The sequence below is a fragment of the Cyanistes caeruleus genome, chromosome 9 (genome assembly GCF_971803275.1).
Source record: "Cyanistes caeruleus chromosome 9, bCyaCae1.hap1.1, whole genome shotgun sequence".
Lineage (NCBI taxonomy): Eukaryota > Metazoa > Chordata > Aves > Passeriformes > Paridae > Cyanistes > Cyanistes caeruleus.
The window spans coordinates 15,955-41,165 of NC_141709.1; the positions used below are offsets into that span (position 1 = coordinate 15,955).

The 25,211-nt window shown below is 49.1% G+C and overlaps 2 long non-coding RNA genes across 10 annotated transcripts; one reads left to right on the forward strand and one right to left on the reverse strand.

Annotated features, from left to right (window-relative positions):
* Positions 1–482: 482 nt before the first annotated feature.
* Positions 483–5,805, forward strand: LOC147651399 (uncharacterized). 4 transcript variants are annotated; one of them, XR_015290497.1, is made up of 4 exons: positions 483–735; positions 1,171–1,246; positions 3,380–3,481; positions 4,921–5,805. It is a non-coding gene; the product is annotated as an uncharacterized LOC147651399 (long non-coding RNA). The 4 variants fall into 4 exon arrangements; XR_015290495.1 differs by having other exon boundaries at positions 491–735; positions 938–1,246; XR_015290494.1 differs by having other exon boundaries at positions 491–735; positions 1,093–1,246.
* On the reverse strand, positions 4,747–25,094 carry LOC111944483 (uncharacterized). 6 transcript variants are annotated; one of them, XR_015290490.1, is made up of 10 exons: positions 24,522–24,590; positions 24,337–24,390; positions 24,123–24,233; positions 21,729–23,871; positions 16,162–16,291; positions 14,257–15,498; positions 12,061–13,298; positions 9,905–10,096; positions 9,299–9,819; positions 7,548–8,011 (listed from the first exon to the last, which is right to left on the reverse strand). It is a non-coding gene; the product is annotated as an uncharacterized LOC111944483 (long non-coding RNA). The 6 variants fall into 6 exon arrangements; XR_015290492.1 differs by lacking the exons at positions 21,729–23,871; positions 24,337–24,390; positions 24,522–24,590 and adding an exon at positions 24,868–25,094; XR_015290489.1 differs by lacking the exons at positions 24,337–24,390; positions 24,522–24,590 and adding an exon at positions 24,868–25,094 and having other exon boundaries at positions 21,729–24,233.
* Between the last annotated feature and the right edge of the window lie 117 nt (positions 25,095–25,211).

The window sequence follows — 25,211 nt, forward strand, 5'->3', positions numbered from 1 at the left end:
TTGATTTGTGAGAAGTGTTTATAACATCGAGGGCAGCCCGAGTTCGAGGTGGGGAGGGCTAGAGTCCAGAAGGAACCCTGCGCCGTTCATAATTCTAGGAGGCAGAAGCCCGCTCCCAGCCACTGGGCCCCTGGACTCAAATGGCAGCCCTTTTAAAATGTAAAAAAACCCTCCTCTCGCCCTCCCTCCCCGACTGTCAGTTTGTCAGAGGCGTTTGGCAGTCCAAGGGCAGCCTGAGTTCTGGATGGAGGCAGCTCGGGTCCGGGAGGAATCCTGCTCCGTTTGTAATTTTGGGATGCAGAAACCCGCTCGCGGCCGCCCGGGCGCTGGACGTGAATGGCACCCCTTTTCCGTGGGAAAGAAAACTCACCTCTGCAGGTTCCTGATGTCGGTTTGTCAGAGACGTTTGGCACTCCAAGGGCAGCCCGAGTTGTAGCTGGGGGTGGCTTGGGTCTGGGAGGAATCCTGCTCCATTCGTAATTTTCCGAACCCTCTAACCTTAACCCTGAACCCTAATCTTAACCCTAACTCTAACCTTAACCTTAAACCAACGTGGGTAGAAAGAAAATCATTCAAATTTTAAAATATATTCTCAGTGTATGTATCAGAAGTTTTCCTTCTTGTAGAATTCTACAAAACCCAGAATGCACTGGCCTCATCAGAGATGTCATCCTATGGCATGCCCAGAAAAACTGGATTAATGGGACCGAATCCTGGCGGCTAGCACTGAAACCGGTAGGAACTGGTGTGGGACATCAGACGCTAAAGCCATACAAGAGCTACAGCTGGTACTAAATTGTTTACAGCTATTTTCTATACAAATAAAAAGTTGTTACCGCTGACAGGACTTAATGATTTTTATACCATTTTTGCTGAACATTTGTTTTTTGAACGGGGGATCGAAGACTTCCAATAATAAATTGCATTTAATTTCCAGAGGAGCGGCATGTTTGTGAGTAAAAATGTGGATTGTACCCCTGGAAGCCAACCAAGAATGTGGTTTAGATAGTGCAGAACCAACAGGCCATGAACTGCAATTTGTTTTTAGTATCTATATAAAAAATAATGAGCAATTTACATGTCTCTCTCTAGTCAGAACCTCAGAAGTCTGTATAAAGGTGCTGTACAATATATAAACATTTACACCCGGTACATCCATCCGTTACGTAGCGTTCCGAGGCCACGTGGCTAAGTCTGATACGGGAAGTACGGATACAAGGTCTACGGAAGGAGAAATCACATACAGGTAAGACATTATCAGGTCACATGAACATATAGAAAAATAGAGAGGAGTTGAAGGCAAGGAAATAATTTCAGTGGGGCTAATTCATCTGGAATTAAAGGACTGGATTTGTCACTGTACTCAGTGGTCAGGCCGAGTGCACACAGCTCAACGTAAACCAACCTCTGGGGAAGAACGTGGGGCAATATCTACACAGGCTACTTCAGAGTATTAAATAGTTCACAGTCATATTCCGCTCAAGGAGAATTCGTACGTGTTGCGCTGCACGGCAAACCCGGCGTCAGCGTCTCACCCGGTTTCGAGCAGGTGACCGTGGTTCAGAGCTGCTTTAAAGCCTTTTGAATTCCCAAAATCTTTGCTTAAAAGCTGTTTGAGCAGTCAGCTGTACTTGTGAAGAATTCCACTCAGAACTATCTCACTGTGCTTTGATAGCCATTAAAAGCATTTAAGTTAATTTACATTTTAGTTCAAGAAGTAGAATAACACACTCTGACAGAAAAACAGTTTACCTCAAGGCTGAGGTCACCCAGATGTGGCTACAATAGAGGCAGATCTTTGGGAAAAGTACATGCCTGTGGTTCAGACTTACCTTCGGTTCAGGCTGTACCTGGCAACTCACCCAGAGCTGCTCACTCTTGAGGCGCAAAAGTCTCCTTATTTTCTGTGCCTTCCGCGACACTCCTGCCGAGAGGTGCCACAGCTGAGCGTTCGCTGAGAAATAAGTTGTTGTCTTCCTACTGCACCGTGTCCGGCTCTGGATCGGGGTCCCCCCTTTCACCATGGTTTTCAGCACATTGCAGAGGCAGTCTGAGAACCAGATCTTATGTACCGATGTCACTTCTCCTCTGAGAACCCTGGTGAGACACCTTTCTCTACGTTATTTTGTTATTTTTTCCCTCCCGTAACAGCCAGATAAAAATCCTCCCGCTACGTTATGACGTTCACAATTCTGGAACTCTTGTCCTGTTATAATTCAGTTATTAAAGTATTGCTCTAAACACAAGGGAAGAGTTTTTTTAGATTCTTTTTTCTCCTGGCAGTTTTTATATGGCAACACGTGTCACTGTAGCCAAAACCTGATTAATATTGCTGGGTTTTGTTAATAAGTTATTAGTAAGGGACAGTTTGGGAGTAAATGGTATCTACTAGAGGCTTCATAGGTTTACTATTATACTCCACCATGATCATTTAGGGGTAGCTTCTTTTGTAATCATTAATGAATAATGACAATATGATAATCTTCAAAGCTCACCATTCCAGCACCAGCCTTTCCTCTGACTTATAATTAAGACATCAAAGTTAATTTCCCTCTCACAAAGCAGGGACTTTTCTTTCTTTGCTGATGCATCTGTTTTATAGATATCACTTCTCAAGTCCCACTGCTGGGCTCAACCTCACTGAAGGATGACGGGAGGGAGTACACAGTGCTTCATCTTTCACTGTCAGCCCTCAAAACCACTTTCACAAAAGAAGGAAAAAAGCACGTATCCTGTTTCTAGATGGCTCCTGTGGGTTTGGACACTATCTGTTATTAACATAAAAGTCAGGAAACAAAATCATGACATCTTTTAGGTCAGAAAAAACCTTTATGACCATCAAGTCCAACCATTAACCCGGGATTGCCAAGGCCACCGCTAATCCTTGTCCTCGAGTGCCACATGCACCCATTTTTTCAATCCCTCCAAGGATGGTTACTCCACCAGTGCCCTGGGCAGCCTGTTCCAATGATGGACAGCCCTTTTGGTGAAGAAATTTTCCCTAGTATCTCATGTAAACCTCCCCTGGTGCAACTTGAGGCCATTTCCTCTCATCCTGCTGCTTTACTTGGTAGAAGAGAGAATCATTTAGGTTAGAAAAGACTTTTGACATCCTTGAGTCCAATGTCAGGATCTTTCACTGGTCTCCAGGGTATGGTGTGATGCTTTTCATTTTCAGGTGAATGAAATAAGATCCCTGAGGCAAAGCTGTGCTCCCTGCATATCAGACATACCAAAATACTTCCGTACAGCAGCCTTTTGATATGTCTGACACCCAGACTCATGCTGGGCCTGCCTAAGTGTCATCCTTGAGAAAGCTTTCGTCCCTTTAAACATTCATGTGCCCTTTCTTCTTCTCATGTATGTTTACTACTAACAGATTTCCCAGCTGATAACACAGCGATGAGTACATTATTCAGCCTGGATTGCTGACTTGACTGCTGGCAGTCTCCATTACAGCAACATCTTCCAACACTTACGGGTGAGGATCCCAAGCTTCATCTGAGTGTCCTGGCAGAACGTGGCTGATGCTACAGGGCGTAATGGGGAGAGGCAGTGGGATGGGACTAGAGCCAGGGATCTCTGTCCAGACTCTACTCGGCACTGAAGCACACAAGCCCAGCTCCTCCAGTCCCCTGTGAGCCCCAGGAGATGCAGGGGAAGCAGGAGAAGCTTCTTGGGGCTGAAGTGACACTTGTGCTTCTTCTATTATATTACAGAGCTGCTATCACTGTGCCACATCGCTTTCCCTCTTATCCCATATGAACTGTGAACTGAGCAATTATCTCTGTATTGTACAGGAGGGCTGTGAATCTTAATTAATTTGTGGGTTTCAGTTCTTTGTGCTCTCAAAATGCAGTGTGTTTTATTCCTTCACTACTTCACAGTTAATAGCATTATTTATTTGAGTCAGAGTAGTCCCCACCAAGCCTGTGTGATAGTGGGTTCCCAATTCTGCATGATACACTGGGCAGGCACAAACTCCCTGCACTCCCTAACACTAACTAAAACAGGAAACAATTAGGTTAGGTATTAGGAAGTAGTTCTTCCCTGTGAGGGTGCTGAGGCCCTGGCACAGGCGGCCCAGAGAAGCTGTGGCTGCCCCATCTCTGGAAGTGTCCAAGTCCAGGTTGTACGTGGATAATCCCGTGGTTGAACCTGGGATAGTGGTAAGAGGTTCTTGCCCGTGGCAGGGGATTTAGAATGAGATGAGTTTTTAGGTCCCTTCCAAACCATTTGTGGAGTCTGTGATCACGCACCAGTGAGCTTGGGGAGTCCCTCCCCAGGTGGGTTTGTGTCCGTGCATAGCTGTAGGTTGGGGAAAGGACACGGGAACGTGGCCATACCTGCAAGCACTGTCATCCATGTGGAAGAGGAATCCATGTTCCATGAGTGGGGTGATTCAAGAGGAAGCTGAATTGCAAGCAGCCTTCATGTCCAGCTGCTTACAGAGACCAAGCAATACAAAAATTAAACAGGCCATTAAGCAGCACTCCAGTGGATTAACATTTGTCTGTCTCGCTTACGCTGCAGGATTTCAAAATTCCTTTGAAGTTTGCATATTAGAAAATCACTTTCCAAGCCACATAACTTTGAGGAACAGCTGACTAATCCTTTAGGATTTAATGAGGTTAACTAACATGCACAGTTTTATAGAAAGCTATCATTTGTATTTTGGTAGCAAATATGAACAACATTGACAATAAGTAATGATCTGTAAAGAGCCATAATGGGAGCATGTCATCATTTTAGTAACTTTTGTAGAAGCTTTAATTTTCTTCATAAAGCACAGGTTGGGCTTCTGATCTGATCTTCTTAGTTATAACAATTAATAGTTAACATAACTGTTTGCTTTTAAGTCTCACTGAAGTCAATAGGATTACACTTTTCTGTTAGCAACGTTAATTTATCGTTTTGTAGTTTCTTCTCTGACTCTTCAGGATCCCCTTCCATGGACTGGCAGAACATCAGCAGTGTTTTCCAGCAGCTGGGGTTGAGAGCAGGAGGTGCCCAGCACTGGTCTGGCACTGGAGCCACATCCCACTGTTTGTCCAGCGAAGCCCAACTCTGTTCCTGACAAAGTCTGGAACAGAGCCGTCCCCCAGCTGAGCTCCTGGAGTGACTATAGAATAGAATCATAGAATCATTAAATTTGGAAAAGACCTCCAAGAACATCAAGTCCAGCCTTCTCCATTCAGGAGGTTGGTTCTGGACTCCTGGTGCCTCGAGACTGAACTATGAACTTAACTTGGTATTTATATACATATTTATATATTTATATATATATTGGAATGCCAAAGTTGTGTGAAACAAGCTAAGCTGACACGTAAGTTCATTAGGATGCAATTACTGCAATCAGAATGTAGGCTACTCAATTATTTTAGCAAGAAGGTGTAATTAACTGCAGGTTCATGTTGAATGCTGCCTGGTGCCAGATTTTGAGGATTGGCTTGCATGGGTAAACACAGCAGTGGGGTTTTACCTAGAGCACAGCCACTAGCTGAGAGATGCAGACTGATGGAAAACAGCAGCAGCTGGATTGGTGGGAGACAAGCCAGAGCAAGACAAGAGGAGCAGAGCATCTTGTCCTTCACCTAGCAGCCCAGCTGATAGAGCTGGAGCCTCTAGGGATGTGAGCTGAGTGCATCAAAACTTACTGGGTATAATCGCTGCTGAGCCGTTGCTGCCTTGTTATTTAAAAGCATGAATATTAACGAGTTCTTACAGCTTCTTTGGAAAGATCTGCCTGTTATGGCTTATAGATCATAGTGGTACTGGGAGAAAATAAAACTATGTCAAACTGTTTGCCTGTTGCTTGTTTGCAACTCTCTCCTTCAGCTCATGGGAGCCTGGACACTATTCTGGAGAGGTAGTTTCCTCAGCATGTCTTCCACTTGTGAATTATTTAATGGGAAGCTTTGTCCTAGTAATGAGTGGAATATTCAGTGTGCAATTAATATCTCTGTTGCCCTCGGGCCTTCACAATCCTTGTCAAAATGTACATTACACCTGTAAAAATTCCATACAGAGCAGCAGGCAGAGAGGCGGCTGTTCATGGACTGTGCATGGAGAGAAGGAAGAGAAAAAAGACAGGAAATCTTACAAGATTTGCTGCATACATAAAGCAGGAGACCATCAAGGGCATGAGTGGCACAACAGGACCTGGGAGCTGTGGCACAGAATCCTGTATGGTGCTGAGCAACCTGGCCTGGGAAAGGAGTCCCTGCCCACGGCAGGGCTGAGATAATGAGCTTTAAGGGCCCTTCCAATCCAAACCATTTTAGGATTCTATGAAGTTAATTTTGTTATTTGCTGTCCTTCATTCCCAGGGCAGTGCCATAGGTGCGTGAGTCCCTGGTCCTGTTCCATTGTTTTAGAAGGAAGTTTCTGCAAAGAGCCTGATCTTCCCACAACTCATTTCCAACTGGAATTTAACAGATCCCCATCTGCCAAATAATAAATAAGAACCTTTACATGCAACACTCCGTTTGTTAAGCAGAGCTATAAACAAAGCCTAAATAGCAGCTAATTTAGGGAACGAGGTTGGGAAGGCAATGTTGCCATAGCTGCAGCACACGAGTGGGATGAACACCCAGCCCCATGTAGTCAGGTCCCCTGTCATGGTTTAGGGCAAATTTGGGAGAAAACCTCCAATAGGCCCCCCCCCCACCCCGGGAAGCAAACATACGTGGCGGTTCCCAAAAACCAAACCTACTGCCAGGCTTAAAGGCACCACCGAGAGCTTGTCCCTGTGGCAGTGAAGGGCAGACTGTGAAGGATTGCAGAAAATGCCTTATTACAACAAAATGACATGGCTCTGGTTTTCATTATTTTCACTCTGTGGGGAAAGTCCAATGTGGTGAAGCTGGTGGCATATCAAGGGCAGGGCCAGCAGCAGCAGCTGTGTCTTTCTCAGGGAGAGCAGAGCCAGACATGCTCACAGACTTCCCAGGCCAGCCTTTGGGCATGCACCAAACTGGGACGGGAGCCCGTGCACTGACTTGCCGACAGCCAGAATGGGGCTGGCAGAGATAGGAAAACCCCAGTGCTTGTGGCGCCTCCGCACACTGGATCCGTGGGCCGCTCCAAGCTCTTTACACACCGCTAACTCATGTATTTCCCTGATGCATAATTCATACCTTTTTAGCAGAAGGTAAGAACTTCATAACTGTTAACGTGCAAGTGTTCATTAATGTGAGTATGCCAGACAGCCCTTGGATTTGGAAGGCGCTCTTGAGAAAGAGCCAAAGTCTGTCCTCTGTGAGCAGATTTTTTTTGAAAGCTCAGAGGCTGGTGGGCACCAGTCTCCAAATGATTCTACAGTGGCTGCTGCTTCATCCTGGTTCCGCTGAAGAACTTGGAACATCATAGAAGCGGAAATAAACAGATAATTTCCTCTATACAAGGCATGGTGCTGGATGTGCTGTATATTCCACGTCTCTGTCCTGCACAGAGATGTCAACCGAGCACATAAGGGAGATAAGAGCATTTGTTCCCACAAGGAACGTGGAGAGAATGAAAAACAAGTTTTCTGTTGTGTTCCATGCAGGGCTGTTTATAATGCCTGTGACTATTTTTAAGCCTGAGAAATGAAGGGCTGCCAGCTGCAGCTGAGGGAAGGTGCATTGTATTCTGGAGCACTGTCAGGTGAACAGAGCAGATACTTGTTACCCAGCAGCCAGCACAGGGACATTGGTGACACCACCCTCCCCATCCCACTCCTTGGCAGAAGTCTGGCTGCAGGCACTGTCCTGGTAAGTGGAACTGCGTGCCTGCTACTGGGCTGACACCAACATTCACGGGGACAATGTCACTGTGAAAAACCTTCCAAAAGATATTGCTGGGTGGAAAAGGCAATCTCTAGGTGTAGAGGAGGAGCAAGGTCTGCTGTTGCTGCTGCCTGTTCTGTAAGACCATGTTTGGCGGTATGGAGACGTGGGCAGGATGAAGGCGTGGGCAGGATGGAGGCACAGATGGAATGGAGGCACAAGCAGCCAGGAGTACCCTGCCCCTGTTGGAACAGAGGAAGGATAGCTGCCTGTGAGGCTACCCCAGGAACCAGGTATGGAGAGCAAATCAGAGAACATCAGAGATACTCCAGCTCCTTTGGCAAGGTGAACAGCCAGCCCCTTACAATCTCTCACCCCACTGCTGACACACAGGAACTCCTGGATACTGACAGCAACTATTTTCAACAGCCTCTGACACAGTAGAGTGAGAAATAATTTCCCAGAGCCAGAATCTCTCTTTTGAGTGTTTTGGAGAGGTCTGAGGCCACCCAAACTCATGCTGTACAGTATCATGGACTCTGGAACTGGCTCCTCAGGGAAGTGGTCACAGCCTGAAGCCTGACAGAAGTCAAAGAAGCATTTGGAAAATGCTCTCAAGCAGATGGTGGGATTTTGGGAATTGTCCTGTGCAGGGCCAGGAGTTGAACTCAGTGATTCCTCCAGCAGCAGGATGTGTCCATCATCCAGTGTCTGCGCTATGGGGACTCAGGAATAGCAGACAAAGATGTCAGTGCTTTGAAGGACTCCAACCAGGGGCAGGAATCTTTCAATGAACCTCCTTGGCCAGACTCAACTTCCTAGAGGTAACAGAGGGGTTTTGCTCCAAAGTAGAAATTCCCAAACACTACTGACGGCCCCACCCCAGTCGGACCAGTCACACCAGGGATCACAGCCCTGGCCAGAGGCACAGCTCTGAGTCTGGGCAGGGCTGGGGGGGCAAAGAGCTGTGCTGGGAGCAGCCCCTTGGCAGGGACACTGCCCACAGGGATACCCCCAGTGCTGTGGGGCAGTTCCACTACAGAAATAGTTTTAGCAGTTTGGACTCACTGGTACAATGATAAAGTAAGGAAACTTCCAAATTAAACCCCACAGGGATATCCACTGAGGGGAATTTCATTTGCTGACATACCTAAGCCATGGCCAAGGTTGTACAGGACAAGTGTCTCAGCCACTGTTGCAAGCACCAGAGGGACTCTTACTACAGAATCATGGAATCATTAAGGCTGAATGGCAGAAAACATTTCCAAAAAGGGCTGGAAGCAAACGGCTGTGCTGAGGGGAAATTCAAAGGGCAGGGCAGAGCTTGGGATTGCAGCAAGACCATCCAAGTGGCGCTGGCTTTGGCAAAGCAGCACCTGTAATTTCATGCTCATCCAGCCCCCAGGCTGGCCGAGCTGTGCAATTTGTGCAGCACAGAGCAGCCCTCAGCCCTGGCCAGCAGCCCTCGCTGACACCCAGGGTTGACCCACGCCCACCCGCACCACCGCTGCCCACTGCTCCTGGCTCACCTGCCATCCCTCTGCTGCCAGAAGCAAAGACCAAGGAAAATGTCTGTATTTACCACTGAGAGCTGCCTGAAACCTTCCTCAGACCTCCAGACCTGCTATATCCAAATGACAAGTGATTGTCAAAGTAGGAGCTCAACCCAGTGCACAAGTTTAGACCTTTCCCATGGTTTTGGAGATATTTGTGCACAACCAGGCAGGCTGGGCTTAACACACACTCCAGTGGAAAAGGGCAACTTCCCAGACCTAGACCTGGAGCAAAGTGTCCGGGGTGGCTCGTTTTCATTGCTAAATCCCCCAGAAAACATCCACAAGCAAAACAGAGAAAGGGACTTGGAACAGAAGAATTTGAAAGCCTAAACAAAGGTCAAACCACAAGTGTTTGAGCAGTGTGGGAAAAGCTGCCTGCCCTTACCTCCTTTTCCAAAGGACATCATGCCATGTTCTTATTTTACCTCCTGCAGTAGTGACAGCCTTCCCAGCCTCACGGTAGCGCAAATGTCTTGTTGAAAGCTCCAAACAACCTGCCACAATGTCAGCAGATGCCTGTACTGGTGCAACGCCTGCCTGCCCCAGCGCCGATCACTATTTGCTAATACAATTCCTTACTTTTCACGTCAGTGCGCTTCTCCGGTGCAAACAGCAAGTCGGGAGGTGACCCTGGTTAAAGGTTCCTGATAACCTGTAGCAAGATAGTGACTTGGCTTATTTTCACTTACATATTTCCCTGGAGAAGCTGTAGCTGTCAGGAACCTGGATTCAAGCAGAAGTCCATAAAATCTCATGCAGTGTCTACCTGAGCTGAGGAGGAGGAGCTGGACATAAACTGAAACTGTTTGGACACCAAAAGCACTTGGCAAAATAGAAACAAAACGCAACTGGTCCCCATGATACGCAGCCAGCCAAACCACTGCCTCTAGTGTCCAGTTTCCCGACTGGGGATATTAGCTTGAGGGGGCTCAGCCAAGCCCCTGCTCCCAGCCCACTCCACGCAGATGCAAGCCAGGGATCACAATCCCGTTCTCCCGGAGGGGTTGGAAGGCTGGGGCTGGGTTTAGGGAGGTTGGCGGCCACTGAGAGACTTGGCTGCCAGAGTGCTAGTGCTGGAAAAGGCCCCGCAGTCATGCTTTTGGAATGCTCCCCTGCTCCTAAGACATTACACAGTTATTTCCCCGCCCCGCAAATCCCCCTAATATAAATGTTTAAGAATGAGCTCAGCAGTAAAGAAAGGGAACTTTTTTTCCTTTTTCTGAAGAAAACACAGAGCGGCCACTCCATAAGCAAGGCTGTCCATGGGGACACTGCTGGAGCAGGGGCTGTGGGGACGGATGTGGGATGGGGCAGCAGCCCCCAGGCTCCCATCCCAGGTCAGACACTGCCTGGGAGACCAGGCAACTTGGGACCCACAGCCCAAGGCCACCGTCAAGGGATGACAACCCGCATCAACGAAAGTGCAGCTGACCCACCCTCACCACACCCAGGGACCCCCACCCCACCCTGTCGCACTGCACCCCACCCAGCAGCCCAGCTGGGCCACCCACCCTATGCCCCATTCCCCCACCCTTGCACTGACCCCACACCCCAGTAACCCCACCTTTGAGCCCATACCTGACCAGAGGCAGTAACCCCACACCCCATTAGGAACGCAGATCTCAGTCCCTCCAAACCCGACAAGGAAACCCTGACCCCAGTTCCCCCAAGCCCCAGCAGTAACCACGAAGCCCTGTTTCTCCGGACTCCACCAGTAACTTAGACCCCACCACAACCAGTAACCCAGACCTCAGTTCCCCCAGATCCCAGCTCGGGCCCCCCTCCCCACCAGTATCCCCCCGTCCCCGGCTGTCCCCGCTCCGCTCGGCTCCCCCGGACCCCGCACCTCTCTCGGCCTCTGCCCGGTCCCGCTCCCTTCTCCAGTTCCGTCCCGGCCCCGCCGCGCGGCTCCGGGCACCGCCCCGAGCGGGGCCGTACCGTGATGGGCTGTACCGAGCCGTGATGGGCTGTACCGAGCCGTGCGGGACTGTACCGGGGGCAGAGCGGGAACGCGGGCCCGTGCGGGGCCGGGCGGGGCCGAGCAGACCAGAGCCGACCCGACTCTACCCGAGCCGTGCCTACTCGGGTCTCTACCCGAGCCGGGGCTACTCGGCTGTCTACCCGAGCCGTGCCTACTCGGCTCTCTACCCGAGCCGGGGCTACTCGGCTGTCTACCCGAGCCGTGCCTACTCGGCTCTCTACCCGAGCCGGGGCTACTCGGCTGTCTACCCGAGCCGGGGCTACTCGGCTCTCTACCCGAGCCGGGGCTACTCGGCTGTCTACCCGAGCCGGGGCTACTCGGCTCTCTACCCGAGCCGGGGCTACTCGGCTCTCTACCCGAGCCGGGCCTACTCGGCTCTCTACCCGAGCCGGGGCTACTCGGCTGTCTACCCGAGCCGGGGCTACTCGGCTCTCTACCCGAGCCGGGGCTACTCGGCTCTCTACCCGAGCCGGGCCTACTCGGCTGTCTACCCGAGCCGGGCCTACTCGGCTCTCTACCCGAGCCTGGCCTACTCGGCTCTCTACCCGAGCCTGGGCTACTCGGCTGTCTACCCGAGCCGGGGCTACTCGGCTGTCTACCCGAGGCGACCCGAGCCGACCCTACCCGAGCCGACCCTACCCGAGCCGACCCGAAGTCAAAGAAGCATTTGGAAAATGCTCTCAAGCAGATGGTGGGATTTTGGGAATTGTCCTGTGCAGGGCCAGGAGTTAAACTCAGTGATTCTTGTGGATACCTTCCAGTTCTGTACTGCATGATTCCAGAATCACTGCAGTGCCTCGACCAAGCTGTGGCTCTGTATAGTGCCTCCCCATGGCAATCCCAGCAACCACTAACACAGTTCTGCCTGGCTTCCCTGAGGAGCTACTCTCTCTCATGTCCTGGAGGTTTGATGTGTGTTCATCAAATTGAAAAAGGATTTAAAAATAAAGGAGTATCATAAACACCCTAAACAATCAGATCTATATAGCATGTTGTCAATATAGATAACATTATTTAAATAATAAGCTCAGAACTTTCACCTGTAAATTAAAACCTCTTATTGAAATATATGCTGATTACAAGGCAAATGTCTTTGTTTTAATTATCTTAATTGTGGGCTTTTAACGTCAAGAATCTGAATAATAATAATAATCTGAATAATTAATATAATTATCTGAATAAAATAATCTAAATAAAATAAAATAAAAAATCGTAATAATCTGAAATAAAAACACTCATAAATGGCAGCATGTAACAACAATAGCTGCAGCTGCTGGCACTTGGACTGGGCTGTCAGGGTGAGGAATTATGTGATTCCTGGGGAGGGCATGGTGGGTGGTGGGTGTGCAGGGAGACTATAGGGCTGAGAACAGTGTCTGAAGATACCTGTCACATGAAGTGATGGTGGCAGCTTGGACTAACTGCATTTATCATCCCCAGTTGTATAGCTCCCACCCCTGAGTACTGCATGTGGGGGAGAGTTGCTTGCGAGTGGGAAGAGAAGGAGACTGGGCTGGTGCATGTGTACTCAGTTAATTTTAATTAGTTAATTAATTTAGTTAGTTGATCAGTTTTCCATTGTTTTGTCCTACGTGGGTGAGGCACAGCTGTGACTGCTGCATCCCTGGAGAAATGCTGGCCATGGACCAGCTCTGAGAAAGGCCTATCAGCTGTGCCCCTTCCACGAATGAGTCTGACAGTGCTTGGGGCAGAAGATCCCACAGCCACAGGGTCCAAGCAGCTACCTCCTGCAGCATGTGCCTCCTCACAGGGCACTGAGCTCAGTCCGTGGGCACTGGGATATTAGGCAAAGCCATTTCCAAGCAAAGGAGATGTGCTGATCTCTGCTTCTCAGTAGACAGGCTGCAATTCCCACTCCACAATGGTATGTGGAGAAGGAGAATTAACTTGCATTTTCTCTGGTTCACCACTAGCAATTTCATTCCCCCTTTTGGGCTCCTGCTTCCACTCCCATTGCCTGTTCCTGAAAAACTAATTTTCAGACGCTCATTAGGATGGTGTGTCATTGGAGTGTCCTGCCTGATCCTCAGCACACTGTGTGCTCAGTTGTCCTACTGCCTTTAGAAGTGCCCCCAGAGAGGGTTTCTGCTATGCTCCCAGCCTTGCAAGACATTTTGGAGAAAACCAGTGAGCTGAAGGGCAGATTGGCAGGCAGATTCAGATTGTTTTTCTTTTCTAGCTGGACATAGAGAAATAGGAAATCTTTAGAGACCTTGAAAAGGAAAAGTACTTCCCTCTGAATTGCTAAACCGATGGCATGGCTAAGAATAGCCTCTGAAGGGAGAGGGAAGATGAATGACATGAGGCATTCAGCACCTTTTCTTACTGTGCACTAGTTGTGAAATTTAAAAAGTGAAGTATCAAGGCACGTGCAGGCGAAGGGGAATGGCCAGTCACGCTGTGGACGTTTGGAGGAGTGTGTTATTATGTAAAGCAAATTGCGGAAAGTTTAGCAAATACCGCTGCTTCCCTCGGGAGCTCTTCTCTTGCCAAAGCCATTAGTGCACTGGCAGGATAACAGATCCTCTCTGCTAATTCTCTAGGTCATAAGCAAATTGAGACAGAAAAGCTGATCTGCTATCAATCTACATTAGGCACAGGAGTCCAGCTCACCTGTCCAGCAGCCACTGGTTTACAGAAAGTTTAAGGCTGGAATATCAAATTATAATTAAACTGATCCCATTTTGCTCACTGCTCAGGCAGGCTGGGCATAGAGCTCTGGGACAGGGCTGTACAATTCTTGCTGTCCCCAGGTGAGAGCACGGCACAGGGAGGGCAATTCCTCAGACAGTGCCCCGGGACTTCCACCGTGCTGCTTCATCCTTTCAGGGAAATCCACAGCCATGGTGTTGCAGCTATGCTACATGTCCAGGGGCTCTGGGGTTGCGGCCCCACAGGGAGGGCTCGGATTCAGGCAGTTTGTGCTTACCTCAGAGTCTTGATGCCAGCTCACAGTTGTGCAGCTTGCAATTTGGAAAGGGACAGATCAGGGAAATGTTGCATATGGGATGTGGGAAACTCCTTCCCTAGAGAGGAAGGGGTGAGTGAGGGCAGGAGGAGGCAGAGTTTTTTCTAGAAACAACCCAAGTATCTCCCAGCATGGGCAGAAAGAGTTTTCGATAACCTCAATATAAACTGCTTAGTGCGATTAAAACAACCCGCTCTCATGGAAGGGAAAGCATTCCTCCCAGGGAGGATTAAGCCCAGGTCCGGAGCCCCTCCCTCCATGGACACACCAGTCTGTGGATGAGTACCCTGGGCATGGCAGGTGCTGGGACAGTGGTCTTCTCTGCCATGCCTGCAGAGAGGTTTAGCCTGGATATTAGGTAAAGGGTATTCCCACAGCAGGTGGTTGAGCACTTGAACAGGGTCCCCAGGGAATGGTCATGGCCCCAAGGCTGCTAGAGCTCAAGAAGCATCTGGACAATGCTCTCAGGCACAGGGTGGATTTTGGTGTTCTGTGCAGGGCCAGGAGTTGATCCATGCAGATCCCTTCCACCTCAGAATATGTGCTTCCATGATTTCAAACACAAGTGGTGCCTGCAAAACCTCCAGAGTCACATTTGCAGTGAACAAAGACACCCACCTGCACATCATTTCAAATCCTGCCTTTGATCTCAGGTTCCGGTAACAACCTTCTCCCCATCCAATTACTTGTCTTACAATTGACATAGAAATATTAAATTCCTAAGAACTAAAGCGCTTTCGAAGTATAACCTACTTTCAAAGTAGACAAGATTTATCGTGGAAGCATTTGCTTTCTAGTCCTTGACATTATCAAAGTCACTGATGCCTCATCAGCAGCTCCATAAATGAGGCCTCCAAACACAATGTCTAGTTGCCTTTTGCTGAGCACTGTTTGCTGGCTGAGCTCTGATGATGGCAGTCTGGCACAAGTCCAGATTTTTGTTGGTGTTACATTTGGTCAGGGGGTGATTTCAGCAGAGGAACCCCAGCAAAGGCATTTGCCATTGCAGGGAAAGGAAGTCAAAAAGCCATCGTGGAAGTGCTCCATCCCTAGAAGTGTTCAAGGCCAGGACGAAGCAACCTGGTCTAGTGAAGGTGTCCCTCCTCATGGCAAGGGTGGAATGAGATGAGCTTTAAAGTCACTTCCAACTCAAACCATTGTGTGATTCCATGATCCTTCAGAAGCAGCAACAGCAGGACACAACTGAGCAAAGAACAATTTGGTAAATGCTACTGTAGCAGGAGTCTTGACCTACAGATATCACTACAAAGTGACTATCCCAGAGGAGGACTTCCCTGTAAGGGTCACACCACTGCCTCACAGCCACATCCAGCCCCTTCTGCCTCCCTGGTGGCACTAGAGCTGGTCCTGGCTGCGCCCCTCTGACTGTGTGGCAGGTGGTGGCCCTGTCACCATCCCCTATGACTCTATAACCATGTGACCATGGTGGGCTGTGGGCATCCTTCTGCTGCCACACACTTCCAGGCGCAATCAAGTCTGTCCTGCAACCCTCTGACCATTGCTGAGTAGCAGAGGCAGCCGCTGGCAATGTGGGCTCACTGCTGCTAGCCACAGCATCCAGAAAACAGCTCAAATTAAAACTGGGAAACCTTTGCAATGGAGCAAGCACCATGCTTCTGGTGGCGGCGGCAGCAGCAGCAGCAGCAGCAGCAGCAATGGTGCCCCTGGTCGACACCTCTGCCTGGTCCCAGCTCTCATCATAAATTGCTGCACTAACCTACATGGAGAGGCATTAACTTTCTCTCCTAAAACAAGGTGCAATTAGTTGGGCTTAAAAGAACACCAAGCAGTGCTAATTACTCTCTAAAAGATGAATAGAATTAAGCCAGAGAAGCAGAAAATTACCTTTGTGGGAGATCTGTTGCAGAGTTTAACTGAACAAGGATGGTAGCTGGATTGACAATGAAGAATTTGTCTTTTAACACCACTTCACAAGCACCTTGACTATCACCTTTTTTTTGCTCCTGGAAATCACCTAGAGTTTGAATTAATAATTTAATAATAAATAATAACGAGCTAATAAATAATTAATCAATATTTACTTAATAATTAATAAATAATATTTAATTAATATTTAATTAATAATCAATAAATAAAAATTAATAAGTATTAGCTAACGAATAAATAATAAATATTTAATTAAATAATTAATGATAAGTAATATTTAATAGTATTAAATTATAATTAGTAAATAATAACAATCTAATAAATAAAAAATATTTAATTAGATAATGATTAACAAATAGTATTTAATAATAGTAGATAATATTTAATCATTATTTATTAATACTTTGTTAAACTAATACATATAAGGATAACAAAATATCTTGTTAAAAGTAATTATAATTAATAATAATTTTATTATTTTAATAAAACGAGCAAAATAAAGCAATGTAATAAAGAAAATCGTTATTATTTTAAACAAAATCAAACTAAAATAATAAAAACGAAAAAACCCAGCTTTATTCTCGATATTTTAAACATTATCTTCAATCCAGAAACTACAAAACAGCTCCTCTCTGTCCCGCAGAAACAACAGCTCGTCTCCCTGTGCCACTCCAGATCCCGCACCCGCCTCCGGCCGCCCGAAAAGCCCAGGACGTGGCAGAAAGAATTGGCCACGACCAGCCCCGCCGCCCCAGGACACCGCCGGCCCCCAGATTCTGGCCCCAGCAGACACGGGCATGGCGCCCGACCTCACCGGCGCTCCCCAGTTCAGTGAGCGCAGTGCTCCTGTCCTGCGCACCGGTGCTCCCTGGACCGCTCACGCCGCCGCCCGCCGCCGCCGCCTCTCCACCGCTCGCCGCCGAACTAAGGCCCGCACCCCTCCAGCTCACGCTATTTATAGCCCACGGCCGGCCAGCCCAGCCAATCACAGCCCGAGGCAGCGCCGGGCCCGCCAATCCCAGCCCGCCCGTTCCCGCCGCGCTCGCCTCCGCGACCCCCCGCTGTCCCCTCAGGCCCCGCTCCCGTGATCCCGCCCGCTCCCCGCCTTCTCCCCGTTTCTTTGGGCGAAGTTACGGCCGGGACCTGAACGGGGAGCCCCCGCCCACGCTTCCTGGGACCCAGCAGCACCTCTCGGGGCTGCAGCAGCTCGGCTGCACCGGCTCCCAAAGCGACAGCGGCCGGAGCGGCACCCCAGCAAAACGGGGGAGCGGGAACGGGCCACGACTGAGCAGGCTCAGTTTGGCGGGACCGCGCCTGGATTCAAAGGGCGACTGTGATTGGCCACCTAGAACCCTGACCTAGAACCCTAACCTAGAACCCTGACCTAGAACCATAACCTAGAACCAATCCACCGGGATTAGCGGAAGCTTTGAGGCTGCGGCCCATGGGAGCGCGAGGTGCTCAGTTAGGCTGAGCCAGGGGTGCTCGCAGGGTCCGCGCTCGCCCTGGGCCCCGCTCGCCAGACTCCCGTCCCCTTCTCCGGCCCTCTCTATTGCCCTGGTCCCGCCTAAAAGGCCCCCCCAGAGCCTCTATCGGAGCGCCCCAGCGGCACTCGGGGCAGGGGTCGGGGAGGGGCGTAGCCGCCAGCTGGCTCGGATGTGGTGCCAGCTCACAAAGCTGCGATGGCAGCGCGGAGCAGGGAGCGGCCGTGGGGAGGGCGTGCACAGCTCGCTGCGGGCTCTGAGCGCCTCTTCCCTCGCAGCAGTTCCTCTTCTGTGGGGACTTTGACTGCCCAGTTAGGTGCTGGCCGAGGTAAACACCTTAGCAAAATACCTAAGTGCCCGCCCCTCTCCTCCTGTGGGTCCGCTGCTCACCGTCCTTCTCCCCGCAGTCCGTCCGTGAAGCTGAAACTGATCTGCCGCCCGCCACTGCTGCTATTCTTAGCCGCCGGCCTGCACGGCCGCCGCTCCTTTTAGCGCAGTGTCCCTGCTCCCAGCCGTGTCACTTTACACACTTAACGCTATTTCACCCCTCCGTGCTATTTACCCGCTCCGCTCACTCCCTCCCCAGGCTTGGCAGCTGCGAAACTGCTGTACCTCCCGCTGCCGCCTCCCCCCCGTCACCCAGCGGAGCGAGGCAGGGCCCCGGTCGGGGCACAGCGGCAGTACCGCTCTGTGCCCACAAGAGCTCAACATAACATAACTGACTCAAAGGCAGCTCACACAAGAAGGGAAAGAGGAAAGAAAAAAAACATCTGCGGAGCTCAAAAGCAGAAACTCTCTATCTGTGTGCACTAACATCCATGATTTTTTACATTTCCATTTTTTCTTTACATTTGACTTCATCCCCAGCAGTTGTCTAAGAAATAATATTATTAAATCTTTGTTTCTCTTGGTACACCGTGAGAACTTGGTGTTGCTCTGTATGAGTGGCTTTGGCCACGCTTCTGGACATGTAAAGTCGGTACTTGGAGTCTTCTGGACACATAATGGGAAAAGTGTGTCGGAGTGGATAAATTGCTGTTCTGTACATCTGTAGTGGTGCTGAGTTTTCCTTTAGTTAAGGAGACCTTAACCACGTTCACGGTGGGGAAAGCTGATGGACTCCTGACTGCAGGGCTGGGGTGATGGTGCTGCCTTCTGCATGCCTTTGCTTTGTGGACACAAACCAGTGGAAAAGCAAGTCCCTGAAGCAACCAGGATCCTCCTGAGAGGGCCACTCCGTTCCAGCAGCAGTGCTGAACACACTCCCCCTCCTCTCCCAGCCCTGGCCAGCGCTACAGCATGCAGGGGGAGCTGCCTGGGGAAAATGGAATCTTGGCCCTGCTCCACCAGGTACCAACCTCTTCCTCTGCTAGACAATGTGCCTTCACACAAAAGACGAGTCCCCAAAGGATGGGCCTTGCAGGCTCTTGCCTTGGAGTGGGAGCAGCTCCACCCTGCTTTTATTCTGCTGACTGGGTGAGTGAGCTGCCTCTCCCTGATGAATTAATCTTGATCTGTGGTGTCATAAAATACGCTCTTCTGATTTTATTATATTCATCTAAGGTTGTATTTCTTCTTAGCTTTAGATTTCTCGTTAACGTGAGATGAAAGCGGAAATATCTGCTCTGTGTTTTCAAGATGCAGACGGTCCCTGTACAGCTCAGTTTGGGTGTGTGGTTTGCCTCATCTTCTCACAAAAACATGTTGAAAGGGCAGGAATAGTGAATGAGTTATAATAAGCAAACTACTCCCTGCTGTGAGAGTAAATTAAAAACTTGCAGTATCTTTGTCTAAATTGCAAACTAACCAGCGAATCTTGTACTTGGGAGACTTGAATTAAGGGCTTTATTCCTCCTGTTATTTAAAATCTGATGATGATTCTGATTTCTCTGCTTTTTCATGTCTGTGAGGGACCAATAAGGCTACCGAGTCACAGACTGAGAAGTAGCTGTAATGATTCAAATGACCTAAGCCTAAGGAGAGAGTACTGAAGTGTTCAAAAGAGAACCCAAACCTTTCCAGCTGATGAGCTCTGAGGAAATATTAGCTGATCGTTGCATTGTGGCTCATTTATTTAAATCAGATCCTGGTGTCTTCTGTAGTGTGGCCAGCACTTGTCAGCAGCCATTTAGTGTGATATATTGGTGTCAAACTTCTTGTCAGGATGTTGGTTGATAGCAGCAGTAAAAACTGTTGAACGTAGCAAAGAGATTTAAAAATGCTCAAGTGTTTTTTAAAATGCTTGTCAGGTACCTTTCTGTGGCTGTGTCACACCTAATGGGCTGTAAAGATGTCACTATAAATCAGTGCTGAAAATGGGACTGGGTACTAAATGCAGGGGTATAAGGAAGGGCAGAGAGAAGAGATCCTTGGAAGGCGTTTTGGAAAACTGCTGTGAGGCCAGGAGGCCTTCGGTTCATCCCCAGCGATGCCACGGTTGGCTTAGTCCTGCCCAGCAGCGACAATCCAAGTGTTACATGGACAGTTTTTCTCCCAGCTTCTCTGCCCCAGGAGGCCCACTCCCAACAGGAGGAGATGAAAAGAAGCCTGGACTTCTTTTTGAGAAGGAAATTTTAGGAGGCTCTGTGCCAGCTAAATCCCTGGCTCAGCTGAGGGTTCACGGGGCAGCCTGCCTTGGATCAGAACCAGCCAAAACCGAGTCCTCATGCCTAAATATGTCCTGCTTCCCGTAGTTTTTCCCTGCCTTGCTCTTTCTGCTGCACATTTCCTCCCTGTTGTTCGTTTTCCAGGGACAAGAATTAGTTCCTTCAGCCAGGCAGACTTGGCCTCTGGCAGCATCCAGTACGTCCACACCAGTGAGGAGGAAAAGCACACGGATGCCTTCACCTTTTCTGTGTCTGATGGGACAAACGAGGTCAATCCCAGCCTGACTTTTGCCTGAGTGGGCAGATGTGGCTGTTCCTCCTTCTCCTGCTGTGGGATTTCCCACATCGCTCAGGTCAGGGAGGGAGGAAGGCCTGTGCAGGGAACAGGGAGCCACCTGCCCTGTGGGCTCACCAAGAGCTGGGTGCCTGGTTTTCAGCTGCTTGCCAACTGTTGCTGGAGCTCAGCTTTGATCCAGTGCACTGACAGCGTAGTGACGACAGCCAGCCCCTGGAGAAATGCCTTTTTCCTGCTTTCTGAAAGAGAAGAAGTCTAGCTGCACATAGAGGGAGAGGGGCAAAACTGAGTGAGAGAGGGAGGGAAAGTGGATGTCCGTAAATATCACAGAAAGAGGGAGAATTAATGAGTGGGGAGGGATAAAGAAGTGATCTGGGCTTAGCAGCCCAGACAAGGCTGAAATGAAGAGACCCAAACTGGGGATCGCTGTGCTCTTGCGGTGAAGTCACACTCTTGGAAGGCTGAATTCGGCAAGGGAAGCTTTTCTTCCTGTCCCAGGTGAGCCAGACATTTGACATCACCATAAACCCCGTGGATGACTCCTTGCCAATCGTGCAAATCTTTGGGATGACAGTTCAGGAAGGGGTGAGAAAAACCATCATGGAGTTTGAGCTCAAAGCGACAGATGCTGACACAGAGGTAAGGCAGGACCACCCCCAGCCTCCTTGCTCCCCTCTTGTGCTGCACATCTGGGCTTCTGTTTAAAGACTTAATGCTGAATTTATGCTCAGCATGGATGGAAATGGCACTTCCTCTTCTTCCTGGGTCTGGCCAGAGGCTGAGCTGTCGAACACTGGCTCTATCTCACTGCTGTTTCCCCTGCAGCGAGAGATCTGGCTGCCTGACCCAAAATCCTGCCCCAAAGGTTTTTGCCCTGACAGAAGTGGCAAGGGACACACTGCCCGGAATGGCTGCAGGACTGGGGGCTGCTCTTGTGTTCGTGGAGCAGGCACAGGGGTGGGTGGGAGCTGTCTCAGACCAGCTGAAGCAGGAATTCGGTGGGATGTGCCTTGTTTTATAGGGAGACACCTACAAAACAAAACCCCTTGGGAGAGGGACAAGGACAGGGCGGGGCTCAGGGAGAACCAGGAATATTCTGTGCTAACCCTTGTGTTGGGAACACCAACGCAGTGGAGCTACCTGGCCAGAATCCCTGTCCGGGCCTCCTGAGCTGGAAGGGCAGTGTCCTGAGGTCGTGTCCCCAGCTTTGCCCCTCCATGTCCGGGCACAGGTGGAGTCCCTGATGTTCGGGGCGGTGCAGCCGCCCCGGCACGGGCTGATGGAGCGCAGCGGCCGCGGGCAGCGTCCTCTGCAGGCCACCACCTTCACCAGGGATGACATCACATCTACCAGAAGCGCGGCAGCTGCAGGCACCGCGGCGGCAGCGCGCTCAGGGACCGCTTCACCCTCACCGTCTCCGACGGCACCAGCCCCCTCTTCGTGGTGCAGGAGGGAGGGAAGAAGGTCAGGGAGGAGAAGGGATGGGAGGGGGCCTTGGGAGCTCACAGGGATCTGCCTCCTCTCGGGGCAGGGGGGACTGAGATGCTGACTGAATGTTCTCGGTCACGTCTTTGCTTCTTCCCCTCCCTGCAAACTCTGCCCTTGCTGCCAGCAGAGCCGAAAGGAGCCGAGCTGGTGACGTGGTGGCTGAGGCTCTGACTCGCACAGTAACCCCCGTGTCTCTGAACTGTTGTCAGGTGTGGCCCACATCATGTTTAAGGTGGAGATCGTGTCCAACGAAGACCGGGAGTGGCACGAGTCCTTTTCTCTGGTGCTGGGCCCAGATGATCCTGTGGAAGCAGGACCTAGGGACCTGCTGATTCAAGGCTGAAGTGAACCTTTAAGAAATGAGGAACAGGTTGAGTATGGAATTATCAGAGCACAGCACAACTCGCAGCCTGTTGGGGAGGGTGAAACAGAGAAACCTTATGAATGTTATTGTTTGGCAGAACATTCTGAAAAAAGAAGGCTAGAATCGAAGTAGAAATGAAAGCCTGCTTTGAGTCATAAGATACAGAGTACTGGTTACTATATGACCAGAGAACAATAGCCTAGCCAGCTAAAGGAAAATCCCTGCTGATAAAACAATGCCCTTCTGCTGACAGAAAGCCCAAAGGCCAAGAAGCAAGGAAAGAACTTGTAAAGCCTGTAGAGCCTCAAATGCAACACTGTATGTAAAGTCTTTAGTGGGTGTATCTCATAGTGATTGGATACTGGGAATTAGAATATTCACTGTAGAAAAAGATACATTGGATTGTGACAAGAACTTTGCTCTCTTAGCTTTTCACTCTTGAACCTCTCTCTCTTAACCTCTCTCATACCTCTTGGCTCTTCTCTCTTACCCCTTTACTCCTCTCTCAGCTCCCCTCTCCCCCTCTCTTACCTCTTCCACTCTTTCCCTCTCTTACTCTTACCCTCTTGGTTTTTCCCCTCTTACCCCTCTCTTGTCTCCCCCCTCTCCTAAGCCTCCCTGGTTTCCCCCGCTCTCCCTCTGTTGCTCTTACTCCCTCCCTCCCCTTTTCCAACCTCTCCTCCCCTGCTCTCCCCCCTCCCCTGGACCACGTGGATGCCGAGGCTGGTGGTGGACACAGGTCTCCCCTCTCTTTACCCTTATAATAAACTGCTTATACCTGAACAGCTTGACCCTGGAGAAGTCGCTCACCGCAAGCAAGCATTTTACACAGCAATATCTAATCAATGATTTCTAAACATTTATCCAAGCTTAAACAGCTTCTTCCTAATTATCGCCACCTTTATAACCAGCGCTCGCTTGCCCCTGCAATACACAGGCACAGGGAGGGAGCTGCAGTTATTTACACAACAGAACAAGTAACATACCAAATTAAACACCCAGCACTATACCTCACTTTTGGAAACAAAACCTGGGCAGACACTTTAGTGTGCAAAACCCCTGTAAGAATAAAACCTGCTTTAAATATCTTAGGCATCAAGCCACAGACACGCCTATGAAATTCAGTGCAGCAGTGACAAAAAAAAGGAATTATTTCCTTAACCTGTGAATAATCACCTCTAAGATTCTGTGATGCAGTTGCCACTGCACACAGCCACAAGCGGCCTTTTTATTAACACGCAAAAGAACAAAGGCAATCCCACTTTCTCCCTTTTTGTCTGCAAAGAAACAGAGACGGGAGAGATGGTTCTCAGAGGAGCATGGTAAAAAGACACATGGTGTAGAATATGGAACAGCTGGTGGTTCAGCATCTCTTCCACTGCAAGATCCAGGGGATAGCTGATGATACCTTGGAGGCAGGAGTCACAAAAGCTGCCGGAGAAGGAAGACAAAGGAGCTCAACGCTATCTGCTCTTACGTTTTAGCACTGTGACCTTTACCTTAACTTACAGTTAAGTGTTTCTGACAGTGTAAATCCCTTTTGTTTTGATTTTAACAGAGTGCAAGAATTCAGTGATGAAGTAACAGTGGCATACAGCCTTTCATTTCCCCTGGTCCTCTCACCCAGCAATGAGGTCTCACAACAACAATACAACAATGAATAGTTATAGAAGGTAACTCACTGTGCTGAAGAGTTCTTCAGAAGGATGGGAGCCACAACTGAGGCAGATCCTTGGACAGACAAGCCAGAGGTGTTTAGGCCTTGCGTTTCCTCGTTACCCCAGAACCAGCCTCTAAAGGGGAACACAAAGTTCACAGGCTTGTATTTGGAATTAACGCCATATAAAGAACAAAACATCCTAAAAAAGCTACATATCATACAAATAAACCAGCTACCTTCTTTATGCCGCTTTTCTGTGGAGCCACAACTTCACAGAAGTAGATCTTGTTCTATCAATACAATGTTTTATTATTGATGGGCTTGTTGAAATCAGAGTGAACTCCAAGCACCCAGATATTCACAGAAGGCAAACATCTCTCTGAATACAACTGAAAAGGCCAGAAGGGCTGCTCCATGTTACCTCCGATAGCCACGTTTGTCTCTAGAGTACATCAGATGATCAATGCACAGCCTTGAATCTATTTTTTTTCCCCCTGTGTTCCTCCTTTCCATCCTTCTGCGTAGCCTTGTAGCAGATAAATCTGTTCAATAAAGGGCCCAGCTGACTGTGAGCAGAAGGCAAAGCAGAGGATTTGTCAGCATGAAAACCCACACTGCAAAGATGAACGAGCATCAGGGGCAGTTAAAAATCTGCTAGAAATTAGTGCTAATGTCACACTACCCTCTCTTCCCTGTTTTCCATATCCAAAAGGAAAGGAAGTTGTGTGTGAGCCAGAAAAGCTAAAAGGGTAGGGCAATGTGCTCACCTGCCATCCCACACAGCTGGGTGTGACTTAATGCACCAAACACAAGGGAATCGTTGCCAGCTGGGCAATAGACACCACGAAGCACACAGGTTTTAAGAGCTGTCAGCAGCTGCAAGGGGAGGATTGCCTCCGAGAAACATACCAAAACAATGAAAATTTAAAAAAACCAAATTAACATCTATTTCCACCACACATGTTTAAATTTATATACTATATTCATTTATATATGACACGCAATATATAAAGTATCAAAATATATTATGTTAATGTGTATACGTATGTTATTATATATTAAATATATTATATACATTTTAATGATATATATTTATTATATATATAATACA